Raw genomic sequence first — 15325 nt, forward strand, 5'->3', positions numbered from 1 at the left:
GACCCTTAGTCTCGTTTCCCAGTGGGGTGATGACAATCTGGTCACGTTCAATGCCTCCAAAACGCAGACGTGTCTATTTTCCGCAAAACGGAGTCCATTCGACCTGACTCCTTCTTTCCGGGGTGCATCTGTACCTATTGCCGACAGCCTGGAACTCCTCGGCATGGAGCTGAGTTCAGTCCTCAGCTTCGGCAGCTTCATTGAGTCTAAAGCACAAACTGCGGCCAGAAAGCTGGGCGTCCTAAATAAGGTGAAGCGATACTTCACACCTGGACAGCTTCTAACACTTTACAAAGCTCAAGTCCGGTCGTGTATGGAGTATTGCAGCCACCTGTGGGATGGCTCAGCTAAATACCAACTCGCCGCTTTGGACTCAGTGGAGCGCAGAGCCAGGAGGATGATTGGCGACAAGAAGCTAACGGCTAAGCTTCAGTCTTTGGCCCATCGGCGGAAAGTCGCCAGCCTGTCGGTATTCTACAGGTTGCACTTCGGGGAGTGTGCCCAAGAGCTACACGAGCTTATTCCACCGTCCCCATTCTACCATCGGACTTTTAGACGCACGGCCGGTTTCCATCCTTACTTGGTAGATATTCCACCAATTCGCACGAAGCGCTTTGCTTCTACTTTCCTTATGCGCACTGCCAAGGAATGGAATTCCTTGCCGGCGTCTATATTTCCGTGTTCTTATAACCCGGCAACCTTCAAATCAAGAGTGAACAGGCACCTTCTGGGCGAGCTCGCTCCATCGTAGGCCACGTCTACGCCTCGGCTAGTCTGTGGCCATGAGTAAGCCCATTCATAATAAAAAAAAAAAAAAAAAGGCCACAGACTTCGTTGGTTCGGTCACCTACTCAGAATGGGAGAGGATTGGCTGTCAAGAGGGCATTCTTGGGATGACCCGGTAGGTCGGCCCAGGTATCGCTGGGAAGACAGTGTGACGGTGGATCTGCTTCAGCTTCGCGTCAGTAACTAACAGAAAGTTGCGCAGGATCGGGACAGGTGGCACGCTCTCGTTTCAGAAGCCAAGATTATCTTTGGATCGCTGAGCCAAAATAGTTAGTGTTAGTGCAGGCAGACACAAAATGATGGGAAAATTCGAACGTCAGTGTTGATGGGCGAAATAGGAGAAGCTTATGCCCAATTTTGGAACCCTAAAGTATGCTAACAAAAAACTTACAGGCATAATCCAAGGAACAATATTGAATCCCAAGAACCTCATCTTAAATATAAAAGTCACGGTGGTGAGCTCCTTGCCCATTTTGAAGAAATCGTTATCTTCGTATTGGGAGTTGACGTCGAGACCGAAGACGCAGGTGGCTATCACATCGTTGGCAAAGCGCCTTGTCAAATCCTTAGCTTGGAGGTCGATGTAGTCAACTAAAACAATGACACAGTGTTGTGCGATACGACCGATAAATATCGAAATAGAACTTTACCTTTACCCTGTGCAAATAACGCGGGGTAAATATATTCTAAGGCCATCAACAATTTACCTTCAGACTGTTCGACCTTAGTCTTCAGAGCCCTGATCATCTGGTCCCCGACTTGGACCATGAATGGCACCATCAGTCGGATCTTGGAGCTGGTGAAAACTGGACTGAGGGCACAACGCATTTCTTTCCATTCGTCACCTGCACATAATATTAGCGATAAGGGATAAATAATATTTAGGAGCATTTCTATGAAGGTCAGCTTTGGTTTTTACTATTTGCTCCTAATAAAAAAAAAAAAGTTCAAAAACTATAACCCGACTACTGCAAATCGCGCTCTAAAAAGTATGAAACAAGATAGAATTCTTATCTAAAAATTATCGAACAGGGAATATTATAAAAGTTACCATTTTTTCAGTAAAAAAATACCACGTAATATAATTTACTATTTTTTTTATATATTTACAGAGATTCAGAGGATCGCCGTGGTCCTATGCCACGATTATAAACTTTAAGGTAAAGTGGCATACGACCACGGCTATCCTCTGAATCTCTGTAAATACATATATAAAAAAAATAGTAAATTATATTACGTTGTATTTTTTTATTGAAAAAATGGTAACTTTTATAATATTCCCTGTTCGATAATTTTTAGATAAGAATTCTATCTTGTTTCATACTTTTTAGAGCGCGATTTGCAGTAGTCGGGTTTTAGTTTTTGAACTTATTTTTTATTTAATTAATTTTGGGGTCATGATTTCGTTACTAACTGAAGTCACTTTTGCGAGGGCGTCCGCAGTACAGAAATGCATGCAGAGAGTCGCATATATCGGGCTACGCCCGACTCCTTTGGTATGAGGGCGCCGAAGGCTCCCGTCTTTGGAACGCGTACGTCGGGCTACGCCCGACTCTTTTAGTATGAGGGCGCCGAAGGCGCCCTGCTTTGGAACCAGTACAGCGAGCCTAGTATGTCGAGCTGCGCCCGACATTTTTAGTATGAGGGCGCCTTCGGCGCCCGGCTTTGGAACGCGTACGTCGGGCTGCGCCCGACTCTTTTAGTATGAGGGCGCCGTCGGCGCCCGGCTTTGGATCACGTACGTCGGGCTACGCCCGACTCTTTTAGTGTGAGGGCGCCGAAGGCGCCCGGCTTTGGAACGCGTACAGCGAGCCTCGTACCTCTTTTAGTATGAGGGCGCCTTCGGCGCCCGGCTATGGAACGCGTACGTCGGGCTACGCCCGACTCTTTTAGTGTGAGGGCGCCGAAGGCGCCCGGCTTTGGAACGCGTACAGCGATCCTCGTACGTCGGGTTGCGCCCGACTCTTTTAGTATGAGGGCGCCGAAGGCGCCCGGCTTTGGAACGCGTACAGTGAGCCTCGTACGTCGGGCAGCGCCCGACTCTTGTAGTATGAGGGCACCTTCGGCGCCCGGCTTTGGAACGCGTACGTCGGGCTACGCCCGACTCTTTTAGTGTGAGGGCGCCGAAGGCGCCCGGCTTTGGAACGCGTACAGCGAGCCTCGTACGTCGGGCTGCGCCCGACTCTTTTAGTATGAGGGCGCCTTCGGCGCCCGGCTTTGGAACACGTACGTCGGGTTACGCCCGACTCTTTTAGTGTGAGGGCGCCGAAGGCGCCCGGCTTTGGAACGCGTACAGCGAGCCTCGTACGTCGGGCTGCGCCCGACTCTTTTAGTATGAGGGCGCCTTCGGCGCTCGGCTTTGGAACCCGTTCGTCGGGCGTAGCCCGACTCTTAGTATGAGGGCGCCTGCGGCGCCCGGCTTTGGAACGCGTACGTCGGGCTACGCCCGACTCTTTTAGTATGAGGGCGCCGAAGGCGCCCGGCTTTGGAACGCGTACAGCGAGCCTCGTTCGTCGGGCTGTGCCCGACCCTTTTAGTATGAGGGCGCCGCTTTGCCGCGTACAGCGAGCCTCGTACGTACAGCGTGCCTCGTACGTCTCTTGTAGGGAATGTAGGGCTGTTTCCTACATTTTGGCTGATCTGGACTTCTATACCTATTCACTTTATAAAATATTGCAGATCATTAAAAAACACCATGTATATTAGTGGCAAACAAATTTCTTTTGCAAAAACCTTCTTGTATCGCCTTAATCGGGTAATACGCGGATAGAATTCAGAGCGCTTATAGATTCGTAGTTCGAATTACCTACCCGATAAATTAATGTTTTATCGGGTTCATGTAAGCAAAGCCGGGTGCAAAAGCTAACAATATGTACATATTTGAAATGTGCTAATTGAGCTCTTTCAAATGACATACAACACGCCATCATTACTTATTTTTATTTTTTTGGTTCGTGCCTTTATGACCTCTAGAGGGCGCCGTGTTCCTTTTTTTGTGACGTCATATAGCCTATAACCAGCGGACGCTTAAGACGATTCGAATGACATATCGTTTGTCAAATTATAATGCGTACTTTAGGAGTTCTGAGGGAACAAATGAACATACATACATACATACCGGTCAAAATCATAACCCTCCTTTTGCGTTGCCGTAGTCGGGTAAAAATAACAAATTAGAAACAAAATATGTTGACTGTTGTCGTACTTACGTACAAACTAACGAACGTTAAACAAAAAGTTTGTTAGTTGTTTTATTGGTATTGTGTTGTTGTGTATTGTTGTTGTGTTGTGTTATTTATTGCTGTGTGGTAATATAGTGGGTATACCTTTCAAGAAAAAAAGCATTCTGTTAAAGATAGGATCTCGCTTGGCGTCGACAGTTATTCGGTCGGCGAAGTGGTTAAAGTCTGTAACAGTGATCCTCTTCAAGAGTTTAAGGTCCTTCACTATGACGAACGGAGTCAGGAATTCATAGCGACCCACCAATCTGGAAAAAATAATAAACTCTGGGAACAATGTTACCGTAAAAGTATAAAACTATGCCCTTTAACATAACTTTGCCCACCGCGTCACAGATCAGTAAAAGCGAAATTAGTACATAAAAGTACCCAAATACACAGGTACACAAATACACTTTCTGAGGAAAGTGAAGAAACTCACACATGCGACTAGGGTTGATTTAGACGGCGCGCGAACTCGCATGCAATTTTAGTTACATTGCGGACTGTTGGTTACGTCCAATTCAACCGACCGATCAAAACCCGCAACGTATTGAAACTCGCATACGAGTTCTAGCATCATCTAAATGAGCCCTTATGCGGCAAGAAGTACCGTGCAGCGATAGGCTTGTAGTATAACCATAAGCGGGAATGCATTGGCCATCTCAACCGCTCTTGACACAGAGTTGCAACAACAATTATTTATTGTTATAGCAGCAACAGAAATACATCACATCATCTGTGAAAATGTCAACTATCTAGCTATCACGGTTCATGAGATACAACCTGGTGACAGACAGACAGACAAACGGACAGTGGAGTCATAGTAATAGGGTCCCGGTTTTACCCTTTGGGTGCGTGCGTGGGTTTTTACCTCTCTTGTGGGAATTTCTCGTACGCGCGCATGACGATGTCAGAAACGTGCTCCTTCGAGAACAGCACGCCGGCCATGTCTCCCAGCAGCGGGACACAGGGGCCATGCTTGATGCCGTGGTAGGACAGCGTGGTGTAGCTACGATAGTGGCAGGTACTTGCGCCCATAAAATGTATACATATATAAGTACCTACTTGTTATTATAAATGCAATGTGACTCTGTATGTCTGTCTGTCGATCTGTCTGTCAGTATGTCTGTCTGTCTATCTATTTGTCTGTATGTCTATCTGTCTGTCTAGCTATCTATCTGTTAGTCCGTCTATCGGTCTGATGTTTATCTATCACGACATTCGAAATGTTAAAGTAACTCTTTTTGTTATCTGCGTCTCTTTCGTAAAAACAAGCGCTTGTGCATTGACAAAAAGTACCACCATTCACCTCTCTTGTGGGAATCTCTCATACGCGCGCATGACGACGTCAGCAACGTGCTCCTTCGAGAACAGCACGCCGGCCATGTCTCCCAGCAGCGGGACAAAGGGGCCATGCTTGATGCCGTGATAGGAGAGCGTGGTGTAGTTACGGTAGAGCCAGGTGCCGAATGCGCAGACAGTGCCGATGAGGACGTAGATGAAAAACATGGCTGGAACTGCTGGAAGAACGGTGGGAATAAGAAAAATAAGACCAGTGCCAGCCACTATAGCAGTATAATTTTATAGATATTGTCCACAAGCCTTGCGTTTACCCGAAGCTGGTTCGGAGTAAAACACAACTTTAGGCAATCTTGATGGTGGCATGCGCACAAGGTGTCCACACCAACGCAGTTTAAAAGTTTAAAACAAAACTCTGTTTCGCAAGTCACGTTGCGCGTTCGAGAGATTTGTCCGGGTGTCGTCGTCGACGGGAGGACATCATAATTAGGGTTCCGTAGCCAAATGGCAAAAAACGGAACCCTTATGGATTCGTCATGTCTGTCCGTCTGTCTGTCCGTGTATGTCACAGCCACTTTTTTCCGAAACTATAAGAACTATACTGTTGAAACTTGGTAAATAGATGTATTCTGTGAACCGCATTAAGATTTTTACACAAAAAAAGAAAAAAAAAACGATAAATTTTGGGGGTCCCCCATACTTAGAACTGAAACTCAAAAAAAATTTTTTCATTAAACCCGTATGTTGTAGGGTATCTATGGATAGGTCTTCAAAAATGATAGGTGAGGTTTCTAATATCATTTTTTTATAAACTGAACAGTTTGCGCGAGAGACACTTCCAAAGTGGTAAAATGTCTGTCCCCCCCCCCCCCCTGTAACTTCTTGAACCTTTAACCTGAACGAGATCTAGTAAGTAGTTTTTTTTTAATACGTCATAAATCGTAAAGCGAAATGTTATTATGTTACTTGCTGTTACGGAACCCTTCATGGGCGAGTCCGACTCGCACTTGGCCGCTTTTTTTATAGCTAATGATACAGCCCAGCGACGTCACAAGCAAAATTTTTAATCATAAATATTTTTGGAGAAAAAACGATAAAACTCCTTTTTGTGGCGCGTGATATCCTTATCTCCTTACGCAAGTTTCACGTGGCGTTTTGTTTTTTCTAATTATCTTTTTGTCCTTTACACTTCTACTTAAACATTATCAAGCATATTGTGTGATCTAAAAGTATTCAAGTTTAGGATAAATGTGACGTTTCACGGCTAAAGGTACCTTATGGCGGCTGGCGCTTACGTCGCATAGCACCGCAATAATATTGGTGCGGCGTTAATAATAGCGTAAGCGCCAACCGCCATAACACCTTACCTGCCTGTACCGGTACCTTTACCCGTGGGACGTCACAAATGATTTTTGATTTTTAGTAAAACGTACTGCAAGTCCTTATTAGTTTCCTGCTACTGAAAGGTTGTCTGGAAGAGATCATTGAATCACTCACCTTATTTGGTCGAATAATCAAACGACACGTTTCTATCCAAATAAACGTTTTATCTATATATTTATATATCTATTTTGAGAATCCTCAAGAGGCGCACGGACTATACCGAGACGCGCCCCGTGTACACGAATATAATAAAATAAATAATTTTAATAATTTGGACCGATCGAAGTGGCGTGCTCTTGTGTTGGAGGCCAAGACTCATTTTGGGTCACCGCGCCAACCAAGTAAGTAGTAGTAAATAATTTTAATATATTCGAGTTTCACAGGAGTTTTATGGTTAAAATTCTCGTGTATCATAAAAGTAATTTTATGGTTCAACTTACGTATTTTTTATACCTCTACATATAATTATCATTTAAGTCGTATATCACGTATTCTTGTGTTTAAAGGATGACTCACGCTAGACCGGGCCGGGCCCGGCCCGAGGCGTCTGACAATTTCGACAAGTGGTGACTTCCATTCCATAGCACACGAAGCGCCGGAAGCTCTGGCCCGGCCTCGGCCCGGTCTAGCGTCAGTCATCCTTAATAATCATCATTATGTATGAGGCCAATTCGAACATACACCTGATATCAAACCGATATTTTAATAATACTGGAATCATATTCGTTAACTGTCACTCGTGCGAATCTCTCTTTCGCACTAATACATGTGCGGACATGTCTGACAACAAATGAATGCACGACAGCTGAGGGCGGTTACAGACTAGCTATTATTAGTTAACATCTAAACATGTGTTGTATTCAAATTATCTAACAATACTGTAGTATGTGTCTGACCATGGGGCTTTAATTCCAGGGCTTGATTATATTCGCTAAACTGAGCTACTTTTACTACGGGACCAAGCCTAAAATCGGAGAAAAAATTTTAGCTTTTCCATAGAAAACGTCGACATCTGTTCAGCCAAAATGTATGAAAAAGTAAAAAAAATCGGGATTTCGGGGTTGGTGCCATAATAAAAGTAGCTCAGTTTAGCGAGTAGAATCGAGCCCTGGATTTAAAGCCCGATGGTCAGTAACACTCTGTATACGAAATTCCATTCGTAGTGTTTTATAATTCTGATAGGTGTAGTTATGCATTGAAGGGCGAAGGCCAAGTGTGTGGCAAAATCGCTACTGTTGATGTACCTAGTTAACCTAAATAAAGAAATATAAATAAAACATAAATAATAAAGAACTTCGTTTATTTCAGACTTAGGTACGAGTACCTATACATTATTATCTTATACAAACTAAAAGTCATAATTTCTAATAGTTATTTATTTTATTATATTAAGTTTTTTTCATTATTCAGTACCTAAATGGCAACATACGTGATACATGATAATTCAATAATAACTTAAGACTTGCTTAAATCCTAGTCAAATATACCTATAATAGGTAAGCCATTTAGTAAGCTTTGGAAATATCAAAATTGTCTTAGGGTCATTACCATAAAATAAATATTCTGCAAACACAAACACACACACACAAATATATCATGTGATATAATTATATAATATATAGTAGAAAATAAACAACGATCAGCTTCTCTTACCCAAATATCACACAAACAATAGTAAGAATACTACTAATGAAATCAGTTTCTATTTCGAACTGTCAAAACGATTTGTCATTCGGGAATCAATACGAAACACCCTCCCGTACCCTCCCTTCAGTAGTTTTTTTTTATCGCCACTCTTTGCGAATTTTCTGCTTTTCGCACTTCTATTGTAATGTACCTACTCTTAAATAGTCAACATCCTTATAGTCTTTTTTACTCAGATTGAGTATGGTGACAGCAGTCATATACACCGTTTGTTTATTGAATTCCGTTAACTTCGGGGTATGGTTAAGTACATTTAAGATAACTAAATGGCATAGTTATTTTCAAAAAATAAAATTATTTTTTGTTTTTTTTTTCAAAAAAATTAAGTTTAAAAAGTAATTAAATGTAGCATATAGCGTTGTTATAACACGGGCATTACATTTAACTCAACCAAACAATTGAAATCTTTGACATATCAATGTCATTTCGAACATCGATCGACCGAGATTGTACTTAAGTTTAGTAGCAAATGTATGAACTCATTCTAAACACTAATCAATATGTAAACCAGCCCTAAGGCAAGTGTACACGCTTGTAGAGGCCTTATAGGAAAAAAATAAATTATTGATTATCTCCGAAATGGAGTTAATTAGAATATCGGTGTCTTTGAGAAAGTTACTTGATTTAAGCTCAGGAATGCACCCTTGAAATTAACGGAAATCAAAAAAAAAACACGGTGTATATACATACAATCAAATACAATTATAACTTTATATAAAACCAATAAATTATGCAATAATTCAATTTATGCATTGTAAGGTGTTTAGACAACAGTTGACATCGTATCCAAGCTATGTGAAAATTACTGTAAGTACTTTGTGAGTCTTAGTCATCTTATCTATAATTTCTATTAATCTCGCGACAGTATCTCACCTACGAGTCTGCTCTACCCATCTTCTTCTCACTGTATTAATTAGAGAGGGATGGGTAATATATCTTACGGGCGAGATACTGCCCCGCCCCTCCTATGCTAGGCCTAGAGTTAAAGCGCTCAATTCTTGCGAGGCCTAAACCTAAGCCAGTTGCCTCCAGTCACCGACATGCGGAAGCCATCTTTGATATTCAGAGAGATCGGGATGATACTCTTTGCACAGGGCGTCACCTCCATATGAAGTAGCAGTTGATACGCCATCACCTTTACCTCGCAGAGGGCAAATCTTGATCCTGGTCAAAGAAAAAAAATTATGTTAGGGGTAAAATTTAAGTCCAGGGGCCTATTTCTAAAACGGTATTAGTCTAATAATATTAATTAGTATGTGGCCATCGTAACCCCTACGGTTTAACAGTTCGTGGACTATTATTACTAGTCTAAAACAGTTCGAGAAATGCGCCTAACATAATGTTAGTTCGTCAAATTGTACTATTATTAATATTAATATTAAGATTATAATTATGTATGTATGTTGGGTTGGACGGGCTTGAAAACACCGTGCAGTGCTGATATGTCATAGTTCAAAGATTAAACTGTCATTTTTTGATTAACACGGCAAGGAAAATGAAAACACCAGTTTCCTTTCATACTTACCAATGCAGTTCCTAGGCCCCAATCCGAAGGGCATGTAGACAAAAGGGTCAATCTTGTGCTTATTCCCTTCGGAGAAGCGCTCAGGGTCAAACTTTTCAGGGTCCGGGAAGTATTTGGGGTCGCGATGGTACGCCCACATCGGTATCTGTACTGCTTCTCCTTTGCGAAGCTGAAAAAGAAAAAATATTCATAAAGTCTTCTCAGAACAAGCAGAATTTTTGTGGATTGAAAAAGTAGTTAGGAGTCAAGCTTCACTTAAACACTTACGATGACATCTTTGGTAGCTTTGTCGTTGGGTTTGCCCAGGTTGTAGTCTTTGACACAGACCCGGTCCACTACTGGAGCGCCTGGCCATTTACGAAGAACCTCTGAAAAGAAAGGAAATTGTAGGTAGGTTTGTTAAGTTTAAAACTACCAACTACTATTATAATAATATGGAGATATTGTAGATTGATATAATTATGTAGATTTGAAATCCTACGTGATCAAAATAGTAAAAAGAAAAAAAAAGAGTAAAAGGGTAAAGGGTAAAGAGTATTAAATAAACTAAATACACTTCTTCTTTTAATCTATATTCCCGTTGCCAGGGAGATTTTGGGATTTTACTGAGCAACTTTTACTATGCTATTTCATACAGTATTTTGGCTGGTCGATTTTCTATAGGTGGGTAATTTTTTTTTCGCAATTTATGTGGTTGGTCCCATAGTAAAAGTTGCTCAGTATAATCCCAAAAGCTCCTTAGCAACGAGAATGCAGTTACTTTTTAGCCACCGTATATTAAAATCTCACCTGATATGACCATATCCAAATACGTCATATGCTGCACCGAATTATAGTCAAACTTTCCATTGTTCTTCTCCTCATTCTCCTGGATCTCCTGCAGCAGCCTCTCCTGGCAGTCAGGGTTGACGGCCAGCTCGTAGAGGAGGAACGACATGGTTGTGGAAACCGTATCGTAACCAGCGAAGAGGAAGATCACCGCCTGGGCCACCAGGTCTATATCGGACCACACTGGAAAACAAGTATTTACATTCAAAAATTTTGTATTAAATACGTAATGTAAGTATATTTTTCTTGCTTAGTTAGCCTGTGCAAGTGTAGCAAGTGTAATCTTCTACAAGATGAACAGATCTGAATGAAGATACGTATGGTATGACTGAACTTCTATGTAAGAGTGTCTGTTAGAGATACGAGAAACACAATCACTCGACCTTTAATCGCCAGAAGGTACAAGAAATATAACATCCAGTTACTCGTATTTAGTGTGAAACGTTTATAACAGCTTATAACTGGATGCACTGGGTACATGTTTCAGTAGGTGGATCTGCACAGAAATTAAATTTATCTCTCAGATCTTTTTCTTGCTGAATTGTCTTGTGTGACTGGTATTCCACCTGTCCAATGTTATTGCGTCTCAGTCTCTCATTAAGCAAAATGTGAGACGCAATACATATTGGACAAAGAAATTGAATAGGTGGAATACCACCATAAGATACACACTTACCGGTATTGTTTTTAACTTTTCCAACATCGGACTCCTCGACTGTAGCAAAGCCGGCGTGATCATCATTTGTGGTTTTTGTGTCATGCGATAGTCTTCCTGAAATAGAAATAACATAAGCTTCTGTAAATAAGGGGTATTACTGCATTGTTCTTCCACCAGAGTGCAGCACTAGCGCATATCGTAAACCATAGACATAAATAGAGTAACTTATGCATATTGTGCTTTAAACTGATTTTGATAAGTTTTCAAAGATAGTAAAATATGACATTGATGCATCAAGGCAGTTTGTTTACTAAGGGCCTACCGGGAAACGCGAAAACCAAGATTTAGTTATCTTCCTCTTTATTACTCGAATATGCGTAATTTTGATTTTCTTGTTTCGCGGTAAACCCTCAAATTGTGATAGATTGTGGTAGTGGCGCCCCCTACGCAAAGTATTGCGTAATATTCCGTATTAAGAAACAGTATTTGATCTACCTCTAAAAGCAACCTACAGAAAAGTTTTGATATGAAATATCCTTACCATTGTAACGGTCCTTGACAATAAAATAGTGTTAGTGAATTATGAAATGTTTCCTACAATTTGAATACTTATCTTTAAAAAATAAATGAGCATAATAAATAATATACATGTGTATGTGTATAAAGTTTTGATAAAATATATTACCATAGTATAGTAAAAGTTAGTTTCTCTGAGCGTTACCTATTTTATCGAGAGTTAAATAATATTTACCTTTCTTGGCTTCCATCAGAAGATGGATCATGTCAGGGCGGTGGACGTGCTGCTCCTCTCGCTGTTTCATAGCTCCAAGTACTACATTTGAAAAGAAATCTGACACTTTTTTGGGAAATACTGCCAACTGAAACGCCTGTAACAAATTTTGATTATTTCAGAACTCAGAAATCAGAAATCAGATTTATAGAAACGATAGATTACACCGTCAAGAAAGTAAATATTTGAGAGGTTTATTGTGTACATGTTTCATCATCAGACAGTATACAAATCTTAGCTAAGAAATGCTGCTGCTATGTTCTTTAATTTATCTTTTAGAAATGTGCGGACAAGACTGCTTTTCCATTGTGTTTTTCGTGTGGTAACAAAAGAAAAATAGCAATTAGTATCCATCTACATACCTAACTACAGATTAGTTAGAAAAATCTTGTCCTAATTTTATTTTTTTCCGTTGACCCACATATTAATTTAAACATACTTAGGCTCACTTGCACCATCCCACTAACCCGGGGTTAAGCGATTAAACCGTTATCCTAGTGTCAAATTGTACTGGTACCCATGGTAACTCCAGGTTTAACCGGTTAACCCCGGGTTAGTGGAATGGTGCAAGTGGGCCTTACAGACATAATCCAAGGTATCATTCTGTATCCCAGGAACCTCATCTTAGTCTCGAAAGTTAAGGCGGTGAGTTCCTTGCTCATTTTATAGAACTCGTTCTCCGCATGTTGGGAGTTGACGTCGAGGCCGAAGGCGCAGGTGGCTATCACGTCGTTGGCGTAGCGCGTTGTCAAGTCTTTGGCCTCGAGATCGATGTAGTCAACTATAAAATAAATACAATGTTGGATGAAAAAGTGTTACATTACACAGATAATATACAAATCAATACACAAGGCGGCAAAGAGCTTTCAACACTCTGTAAAGATATTTCTATGAACTGATTTTTGATATGATTCTGGTAGCCTAAAAAAGCTAAATTAAATTGGAAACAAATGACTATCATCGTGTATCTCCAGTTACGCTCACAGAGTAAATATCAGGAACTAGAATTTGATGTCTGTTAATATTAATATGTTTAATTATAAAACAAACAAAAAAAAAGTAAAATTATGTTAGACATGAATAATTTTGTCACGAGAAGCACCATATTGTTCAGCTGTTGAAATTCTACTACAACTTTGAACAATTTAGTGCCACTTATTTTGTAATTCCTTCTTTCGTCTATGTTAAGAACTAACTCTTAACTTACCTATTAAATTAATATTATTGTTATTTACATTTAGCAAAAAATAGGTCAGGAATCTAATTAAAAATGATAAACCTTTTTGTATTTTATCTACCACTTCAATGTAATACCTATAATAATATCCTGAAACCTTGTCAAATGATGTCCAGCTAATATATTCTAAAAACGATTACATGTGTGAGTGAGTACCTTTAGACTGTTCAATCTTAGTCTTTAGGGCCCTTATCATCTGGTCTCCGACTTGTACCATGAATGGTACCATCAGTCGGATCTTGGAGCTGGTGAAAGCTGGACTGAGAGCTGAACGCATGTCTTTCCATTCGTCACCTGGAAATAATATTAGAGTCAACAATATTCTGGATTCCTTCTGAGAATTCTTCTGAGATTCCTTCTATCTCCTAGAAAGTTTGATTTGGCCATTACTTTTTATGTAACATCGTTAGACCAAAAATCGGCTTCCTAATATTTTCAGAAAGTTTCGTATGATACAATGGTTCCACACATAGCTCCTACATTTGATATTGCATGTGATTTGATCTGAGGTGCCATTTTTTGTTGATAAACTGAGTTTTTACGAAATTGACATTTTGGGGCATCATTTATATAATAAGAAACGTTTTTTGAAAAGGACATATTGATATTATGCGACTGCGATAACACTTGAATAATAATTATGAAATAGTTCGTAATGTTCATATCAAATAATGATAGCACTATCATCAGAATTATATTGATAATATTGTTATTCCTTTATTTTATGCCACAATTTATATTATTTTCAATTGCAATCCCTATATTATCATGATAGTGGTCCTAACCAGCACTTGAGACTTGGAGGATGATAAGAATATTATTGTCACATGTTGATATTTATATTAATAGGTATTCACAAGATTAGCAATGTCATCGCAGTCGAAACCATAGGGCCATGATCATCAAGCACCAAACAAATCATGAACAGTGGCACAACTCAAAATGAAATGCTATTGCATTTAATATTCTATATTTTACTGGTAAGATTTAAAATCGAACGGCATTTCATTTTGTTTTATACCACTCTTAATTATGAAAGAAACGTACTTATAAACTTATCCAGACAAGTTTATAAGTACGTTTCTTTGGTACGTCTGGCGACCTTCGAGCGGATGAATATTTCGCTCAGCCGCTAATGTCTCCTCTACACGATGGGCCAATGCCGGCCACTCCAAGGGACGCATTTATGCGTTAGAGGGAGCAAGTGATATTGCTATCTCATTCTACCGCATGGCTGCGTCCCTTGGAGTGGCCGGCGCTGGCCCATCATGTAGAGGAGCCATAAGTCTAGTCCAACGGGGAAATACAGCAAGCGATGCCTCGGGTAACTTTATTAGGATTTATAGACGAAAAATGTATTTTATGTACATTGTTATTGTTAGTAAAAGTTATAAAATAATTATTTTACATGTCATCGTTCATAATTAATCATATGTAGAAATGGCATAAACAATACTAGGAGATATACGGACTTTGTTGCTGTCTCTAAAGTAGCAATGTCATGGTGAACATCAAGTACTATAAGTACATAATTGATAAATCCCTTATCGGCTATCTTTGGAGTAAGTATGTTTAGGCATTATATTATCATTGAATACCGTAAAGTCGGGTTACTTTAGCCCGGGAGGGTAACTTTGGCCATTGAGATTTACTCGGTCCAGATTATGTTATTGCACCATAACTATGGAAATATGCCATGAGGTTGGTTTTAGCTAACCTTTGTTTTTATGTTTTTATTAGACCCTTTTAAAATGAGGTTTTAATGTGGGTCAAAGTTACCCTCCATTGGATCAAAGTAACCCGAGTTTACGGTATTGGAAACTCAATTTCGCATACAAAATGACACTTTAACGCAAACGGGTACGACATGCTATCGAATATTCACACTAGGAGT

At 40.3% G+C, this 15325-nt stretch overlaps 2 protein-coding genes across 3 annotated transcripts in view; one reads left to right on the forward strand and one right to left on the reverse strand.

Moving 5' to 3' along the window:
• The window catches only part of LOC134667540 (prominin-like protein), a 494736-nt gene that overhangs the window by 383274 nt on the left and 96137 nt on the right, over positions 1 to 15325 (forward strand). The window lies entirely within an intron of this gene.
• Positions 1 to 15325, reverse strand: part of LOC134667798 (uncharacterized) — a 49774-nt gene that overhangs the window by 31207 nt on the left and 3242 nt on the right. The window lies entirely within an intron of this gene.

The sequence above is a fragment of the Cydia fagiglandana genome, chromosome 9, assembly GCF_963556715.1.
Source record: "Cydia fagiglandana chromosome 9, ilCydFagi1.1, whole genome shotgun sequence".
Classification (NCBI taxonomy): Eukaryota; Metazoa; Arthropoda; class Insecta; order Lepidoptera; family Tortricidae; genus Cydia; species Cydia fagiglandana.